At 32.5% G+C, this 8969-nt stretch overlaps 1 pseudogene; it reads right to left on the minus strand.

The window, feature by feature from the left end:
* Positions 1-6104: 6104 nt before the first annotated feature.
* Positions 6105-6444, minus strand: LOC141521702 (elongin-C pseudogene; annotated as a pseudogene).
* Between the last annotated feature and the right edge of the window lie 2525 nt (positions 6445-8969).

Genomic DNA, 8969 nt, shown 5'->3' on the forward strand with positions numbered 1-8969 from the left:
GCAATGAGTATTTTTCCAACTGTTTAGCTCTTCCTTTATTTGTGTGAAAAATTTTTTGTAATTGTGTTCATATATTTCTTGGGTTTGTTTTGGAAAGCAGACTCACAAATATTTTATAATATCTACAGTTAATTTAAATGGAATTTCTCTTTCTATCTCTTGCTGTTGATGTGGATTTAATTCATTTCCAGAAATTTTGCTAAAGTTAATTATTTCCATATAGTTTTTTTTAGTTTATTCTCTAGGATTCTCTAAGTATACCATCATAACATCTACAAAGAGTGATAGTTTTGTTTTCTTGTTGCCTATTTTAATTTCTTTGATTTCTTTTCCTTCTCTTATTGCTAGTACTGTATTGAATAAAAGTGGTTATAATGGGAATCCTTTTTTCACCCCGATCTTACTGGGAAACTGTTAGCTTATTTCCATTACATTTAATGCTTACTGATATTTTCAGATGTTAGTTATCATTTTAAGGAAAGTGTCATTTAATCCGAGTCTCTCTAGTGTTTCTAATCAGAATGGGTGCTCTATTTTGACAAAAGATTTTGCTGAATCTATTCAGTATGATTTTTGTTAGTTGTTGTTTTTGATATAGATAATTATACTTATAATTTCCTAATATTGAACCAGCTTTGTATTCCTAGTATACATTCCCATCTGGTCATAGGGTATTATTCTGAGGATAAATTACTGTTATTTCCTCACTATTTTATTTTAAAATTTTGCTTCAATATTCATTAGGGAAATTGAACTCTAATTTACTTTGTTTGGACTCTTCCTGATTTAGGTTTCAGCACCATTTTTGTATCATAAAAGCAACTTGATAGGACTCAACTCTTTTGTCAAATCGTTTATATAGAATTGGAATTAATTCTTCTTTAAATGTTTGATAAAATTTACTTGTATATCCATTTGGTCTGGGAGAGTTTTTCTTAGTAAGTTCACTGATGGTTTGTTCAATTTCTTTTTCTGAAGTGGGATTATTTAAGTGTTTTTCCTCTCTTGTTAATCTGAGCACTTTGAAGTTTTGTAGATATTCATTTCACATAGATTGTCAATTGTATTGGCATGATAAAATAATTCCTAATTATTGCTTTAATATCCTCTTCATTGTGGTGAATGTATCCTTTTCTTTTTAATATTGATAATTTGGTTTGCATCTTTCTTTTTTCAATTAACTAAACCAAATATTTATCTATTTTATTGTTTTGTCATAAATTCAGCTCTTAGTTTATTCATTAGTTCAATAGCTTTATTGTTTTTAATTGTATTAATCTTTCCTTTGATTTTCAGAATTTCTAATTGAAGAGTTAAATGGAAATTTTGCTTTTTTTCTAGCTTTTAAGTTGCAATCTCAGTTCATAGATATGCTTTTAATCTATTTTATTCATGTATTGAAATATATGAAATATATGAAATTTTCCCCAAGAACTGGTTTGAATGAATCCCCCAAATTTTGATATTATTGTTATTCTCTTGGATGAAATTATTCATTGCTTCTATGATTTATTGTTTAACCACTCATTCTTTAGGATTAGTTTATTTAATCTCCAATTACTTTTTATTCTATCTTTCCATGGTCCTTTATTACATGTAATTATTTTGCATCATGATCTGAAAAGGATGCAGGTATTATTTCTCCTTTCTGTGTTTGATTGTGAGTTTTGATGCTTTATTACATGGTCACTTTTTATATAGGTGTCATGTACAAAATGAGGTATAGTACTTTCTATATCCATTCAATTTTCTGCAGCAGCCTATCATATCTAAATCTTCTAAAATTCTATTCACCACCCTGACTTTTTTTAAAATTTATTTTGTGGTTAGATTTATTTAGTTCTAAGTGAGGAGGTTTTATTTCCCCTTTTCCTTTCAACTTCTGTCTTCTCTTCTATCACCTTCCACCTTTTCCTTTTAAAATAGAATGGATTAAAAAAACATAGTCCTCCAATATATTGTTCATGAAAAGCAAAGAAATACATAAAGAATAAAAGTAAATTACTAGAAACAAATATATTATATTGTAGTTGAAGTTAAAAGAACAGATTAGCACTGCTGATCTCAGACAGAATAAAAGGAAAAATTAGATCTAATTTTTAAAAAGAAAAGAAAACTATATCTTGCTAAACAGTACCATAGATAATGAAGTAATAGCAATACTAAACATATATATATATATACATATATATACATATATATATATATAAAATCCCTTCTGCTATTTGCTTCCATTTTATGGGTGAGTTCATCTCATTCACATTTATGATTACTTGCTGTGTATTTCCCTCCATCCTATTTTCCCTTTTTTTCTTTTCTTTCTAGTTTTTCCTTGTCTCTAATCACCAGTATTTGCTTCTGACCACTGCCTACCTCAATCTGCCCTCCCTTTTATTTCCCATTTTCCCCTCCTACTTCTGTACTTTACCCATTGATTCCAGGATATCAGGGCAGTTTTTCTTTTTTAATTTTAATTTAAAATTTTTAAAACTAAAATACTTTCTTCTATCACCCTCTACCTTTTCCTTTTCTTTCACCTTTCCCCTCCTACTTCCCGATAAATTAGATCTAATTTTAAAAAAAGATAAAGAAAACTATGTCTTGCTAAACAGTACCATAGACAATGAAGTAATAGCTACAATTAAGCATGGCTATGCAAAATACATATACAAACCTATACACACATATATACTCACAACACACATATATACTCACATGCACATACACATAAATATATACATATAAGCACACGTGCACGCACATTTATATGCACATATACACACATACCTGGCAGCTGTTTTTCTTGATAATTTCTTGAAAGATGCTGAGTGCAGGCTTTTTGTTTGATCACAGCTTTTGGGTAATCCAATAATTCTTAAGTTACTCTACTGCATTTATTTTCCAGGTCAGTTGTTTTTGTCAATACGGTGTTTTACATTTTCTTCTGCTTTTTCATTCTTTTGATTTTGTATGACTGATTCTTGATGTCTTATAGAATTGTTGGCTTCCATTTGCCCAATTAATATTTTTAAGGAATTATTTTCTTGTTTCTTTTTATATCTGCTCCTATATTTGTCTAATTCAACTTTTAAAGAAGTTGTTTTCTTCAGTAGATTTTTTTCCCCAATTTGGTCAGTTCTACTTTTTCTTTTTTTTTTTGCAAGGCAATGGGGTTAAGTGGCTTGCCCAAGGCCACACAGCTAGGTAATTATTAAGTGTCTGAGGCCGGATTTGAACTCAGGTACTTCTGACTCCAGGACCAGTGCTCTATCCACTATGCCACCTAGCCACCCCCAGTACTATTTTTAAGGAATTATTTTCTTTCAGTCCATTTTCCAAGCTATTGACTTGTTTTTATTATATTTGTCTTGTGAAACTCTCATTTCTTTTCCCAGTTTCTCTACTTACTATCCATCCTATTTGATTTTTAAAATCCTTTTTGAGCTGCTCCAAGAGTACATTTTAGATTTCACTAAAATTCATATTTCCCTTTGAAGATTCACATGTAGGTATTTTGAATTATTGTCCTCTTCTGAATTTCCTTTCTAGGGTTAGGTTGGCTTTTCTGGTTTTTTGTTCATTTTTAGCCAATTTTGTGATTTTGAAAATAGAATTTTACTATTAATGTATAGGAGGCAATATCCCAAGTTATTTTTATTGGAGGCTAGAGCCTAGTCACTGGTTTTCTGCACTGCAGTCTACAGCTTACCCACTGAAATGAGGCAACCCAGCCTAGTCAGGCCTATTGGACCCTGGGCTCTATGACTGGAAGCTTGCCTGGAGACCTCACAACTGACCAGTTGTGCCACTGGTCTGCTGAGCTGAGATCAGATCAATTGCTGATCTGAGTTGTGCCTAAAAGCCTCATGTTGGCTTGCAAGAACATGCTCTCTGCTGGGTTGCACTCCTCTTTTAACCAAGTGAGATAGATCTTTCCTTGAGTTTTTCTAAATCATCTTAAACTGGAAAATTGTTTCACTTCATCTTTTAGAGGTTTAATTTATCATTGTTTCCAAAGAAAACTGGGAAGAGCTCAGACAACTTCCTGGCTTTTCTCTGTCATCTTGGCAATGCCTTCTCTATCCTTAACTTTTTACTCTCACCCTATAGATTCCATCCACTTCCATTCATTTCATTTCTGCCTTCACAACATCTTTTATATGCTTCTCCTTTTTTTCCACTGATATAATCATACCCCAAGTTCAGTTCCTCATTTTCTCTCACATTTATTATTGCAATAGCCTTCTAAGTGGTTTCACTGACCTAAATCTCTTCGCACTCCAACCCATCCTTTAATCAGTTGCAAAAAGTGACTTTCCTACAGCATATGTCTTGCAGGTTACTCCCACCCAGACACCCCTTCTCAGTGAGCAGCAGTGACTTCTCATTATATCCAATATCAAATATGAAATCCTTTGGCATTTAAAGCTCTTAATATCTTGGCTCATTTCTAACTTTCTAACTTTCATAGTTTATGCCCCTCCACATACTCCAAGCTACTTGTAGATCTACTTGGCCTATTTGCATATCCTCAAATACAATTAAATTGTAAGCTCCTTCAGTGCAGGGACTGTCTTTATTTTTTCTTATTCACATCCCTAGCATTTAGACCAAGGCCTAGAACTTAATAATTGCATTATATTATACAAAACTACATCAATCTCCTCTGAGTCTTTGCCCTGGCTGTCTCCCATGACTGGAATACATTTAATGCTGTCTTTAGTTTTCTTGGCTTTATTCAAGATTCAGCTCAAATTTCACTTTCTTATAGATGCCTTTTCTGTGTCCCCTAATTTGACCAGCTGCTAATAAATTCCCTTTCAGATGACCTTATATAGTAAATCTTTTTTTTTTAGGTTTTTGCAAGGGTTAAGTGGCTTGCCCAAGGCCACACAGCTAGGTAATTATTAATTGTCTGAGACTGGATTTGAACCCAGGTATTCCTGACTCCAAGGCCGGTGCTTTATCCACTACATCACCTAGCCACCCCCTTATATAGTAAATCTTCACCATAATTTGAGCTTATACTTCATTTTTTCACATTCTTTGGCTCATTAACCCCTTACTCTTTCCTAGTACTTTGGGAGCAAGTTATTTAAAACTTGATTAAAACTAATGCACAAAGGAAAGGGAAGTTACTCAATGCATAATGTCAGGTATAGGACAGGTAATTTATTCATAAAGAAATGCTAAACATTTAGCATTCATTAATAGAATGACAAAATAAAATTCAGTAACAATATATAACTACTCTTATAATTTTTGGAAGGTAATACTTCAATCTCATCAGAACATTAATCAGTTTATAGGGCAGCTAAATAGGCTTTCTACATTTGACATTATCCCCACATTGTATAAATCTTTTCTTATATGTCTACTAATAAATAAGTTAGGCTAGAGCAAATCATTTCATCCTTGGCCATTTTCTTCAAGAATGACGACGTGGTTATTAGGAACTTGTCCCCTGATGCCATTCAGCTCTCAGCAAATAGAAGCCCTAAACTTCTCAAATGCTTAAAGTTATTTCCTTGCCTAGAAAATCCACTTTGAGTTTGATGCTATTCAGGCAAGAGCAAACCTACCTACAAACTCCATGTGGAAGGATAGGGGAAAGGTCACAACTCATTGTTCCATTCTTCCTGGTGGGGAGCCTAAATTTCTTACTTTTTTATGTTCATCAACTAGCACTATTCATGTTTACTGAATTGAATCAGATTTTTTAATTCTACCGATTTGAACAGGTCTCTCTATGTTCTAAATTCCTAAAGTTCTCATTTTCCCCTACCATCTTCAGGCATTTATTGTGGTGTGGTTACTGATCTACAGTCAGATATCCTGAAGAATGAAGTCAAGTGAGTCTTATGAAGCATTGCTAATGATAAAGCTAGTGGAGGTAATGGAATTCCAGCTGAGTTACTGAAAATCCTAGCAGATGATGCTTTTAAAACACTGCACTCAATATGCCAGAAAATTTAGAAATTCAAGTAGTCACCAGATTTGAAAATATCAGTTCATATCCATACCCTAAAAAAGAGTAATATTCAAAATATTTAGTATTTTTTTGTTTTAAATACTAAAAATGTTAACAGTTAATTATATTTTATTTAACAGTCTAGGAGGTTCTCAGACATCAGAAATTCCAGTGCAATTCCAGCTGCAATTGGAAATTTAGGAACCCCTGTAAAGTTGCTAGCATAGCAAATCTTATAGGCAAAATACATGCATACTTTTGATAGCACATGTGATGGAATCTCTCTCAAATTAATCTCAATGGTTTCATTTTTCAATGAACTGACCCAGGCCATTTAACATGGCTTTTATTGTTCTTAATGTTAAAACATGTTTGCTTTTTACAATAAATTCATAACCATCAGAAGATATCAATTTCACAAACTTAACATCTGGGCTCTCACACTCACCATATGTTTTCTCTCCTTCATTCATTTTTTAAAGAAATTATATTTTTTCCATAAAAGCTTTTATAAAACACCTTCCTGACTGATGATCAATTGTTACCAGGATAAGTTAAAAGTAATAAGAACATCCCATCTCCCAAATGATATTTCTACACACCAAAAAACTTATGCTTAGTATTTTGTAAGTTAGGTTTCAGCAATATATGAACTGAGAATTATCATGAGAACAGACTGGTTTCAAAGAGGAAAAGGAACTAGAGACCAAATTGCCAATAAGCACCGAATTACAGAGAGAGGAAGGGACTTCCAGGAAAAAAAAAAAATATTTCTCCTTCTTTGAATATACTAAGGCCTTTGACTGTGTGGATCTCAACAAAATGTGATATATCCTTAAGAATATGGGAATATGAAATCTTTTTATTGTCTCCTGAAAAGCCTGTATGTATCTCAAGAAGAGATAGTTAGAACTAAACATGGGGCTGGCTAGTTGGTGCAGTGGATAGAGCACCAGCCCTGGAGTCAGGAGTACTTGAATTCAAATATGGCCTCAGACACTTAATAATTACCTAGCTGTGTGGCTTTGGGCAAGCCACTTAACCCTATTTGCCTTTCAAAAACTTAAAATAAAACTAAAAAATATCTAAACATGGAACAACCAATTGGTTAAAGATTGGTAAAGAATACAGTAAGGCTGTGAATTGTCACCTGATTCTTTAATGTATTTTCAGAGTACAGCATGCAAAATGCCAGGTTGGACAAATAAAGTCAGAATTAAAGTTGTCAAGAGAAATATCAACAATCTCAGATATGCAGTCAATATCGTTCTACTGGAAGAAAGTGAAGAATTAAGAAGCCTCTTGATAAGGGTGAAAGAAGAGAGAGTGTGTAAAAAAATGACTTGAAAAACATCAAAAAAACTAAGAATTTGGCAACTAGTCCTGTTGTCAGATTTTTGATTACAGCTATCTAAATTCTAACAATATGCTAGGCTAGTATAGTTTTGACATCTGTTATCACCTACATGTTCTTGTAGGAATTAAGATCCTTTATTTTTTTCAAAATGTTAAATGAATGTTTAGGAAAATAATGAGGATTTTGTGACATCAGAATATGATTTTTCTACCATAGCTATCTCAATTATTTGCTTTAAGTAATATTAGTCAATTTAGTATATTCAGATAACCTGCAATATATTTTTAAAAATATTTTTAAGAGAACTCCATTCTCAGCTAAGAGTTTTTGGTTCCTTTTAAAGACTGGCAAAAGGTTAAAACTGTTTTATTTGGTACACACTTTTCTAAAATGATTATACAATGTTAATCTCAAGTTATTAATCTGTCAATCTGAGTTTACTTTTGTATTAGAATCATATTCTAACAATTGGCATTAGTGGAAAATCACCGTCCAAGAATAAACTGGATTTTAATTGAATATCATCAAGTAAAAAGGACTGAGTTTTACATATACATATATATATATATATATATATATATATATATATATATATGCATGCATGTATTGGCATGACAATTGGCCAACAAAGGTTGTGGATTCCTGGTCTGGAAGGTTCCAAAATTTATTTTCCTAATAATGGTGCTGATTATATCTCAAGAAAAATTTGTGTTAACAAGTCCTTTTTTCCAGGAACCAACATCTCTCCAACTAACATGAACTGGAAGAAATCTTTCAATGAGATCAAATGTAGATTGAAATTATTAGATACTCTGGTTCAATTACCAAATGGCCTGATATTTTTTCTTTTATTCTTTTTGTGTTAACTTTTTTATTATAAAATATTTTATTTGTTTTCCGATTATATACAATAGTATTTTCTACTTATTATTTTTTATAAGATTTTGAATGTTACATTTTACCCCCACCTCCCCCCAAATGCAATATGATAATCTTTACATTGTTTCCATGACATGCATTGATGAAAATTGAATGTGCTGAGAGAAAAAAAACATATCCTTGAGAAGAAAATGAAATATTAGAGATAGCAAAATTATGTAGTTCATAAGACAACCTTTTTAAAAAATATTGAAGGTAATGTAGTCTTTAATCTTTGTTTAAACTCCACAGTTCTTTCTCTGGATACAGATGGTATCCTCCATCCCAGATGTCCTAGAATTGTCCCTAATTATTACACTGATGGAATGATTAAGTATGTTAAAGTGGATCATCAACTGAGCAGAACCAGAAAAACACCGTACACCCTAACAGCAACATGGGAGTGATGTTCAACTTTGAAGGACTTGCTCATTCCATCAGGGCAACAATTGGGAACAATTTGGGGCTGTCTGCAAAGGAGAGTACCATCTGTATCCAGATAAGGAGCTGTGGAGTTTGAACAAAGTGCAAGGACTATTCCCTTTAATTTAGAAAAAAAACAGATAGCTTATTGTCTGATCTTGTTATCTCTTACAGGACTTCTCTTCTCTTTAAGGATATGATTTCTCTCTTATCACACCCAATTTGGATCAAGGTACAACATGGAAACAAAGTAAAGACTGACGGAGTGCTCTCTGGGGGGGGGGAAGCAAGATGGGGGGA

This window comes from Macrotis lagotis, chromosome 1 (assembly GCF_037893015.1).
Source record: "Macrotis lagotis isolate mMagLag1 chromosome 1, bilby.v1.9.chrom.fasta, whole genome shotgun sequence".
NCBI classification, from domain to species: domain Eukaryota; kingdom Metazoa; phylum Chordata; class Mammalia; order Peramelemorphia; family Peramelidae; genus Macrotis; species Macrotis lagotis.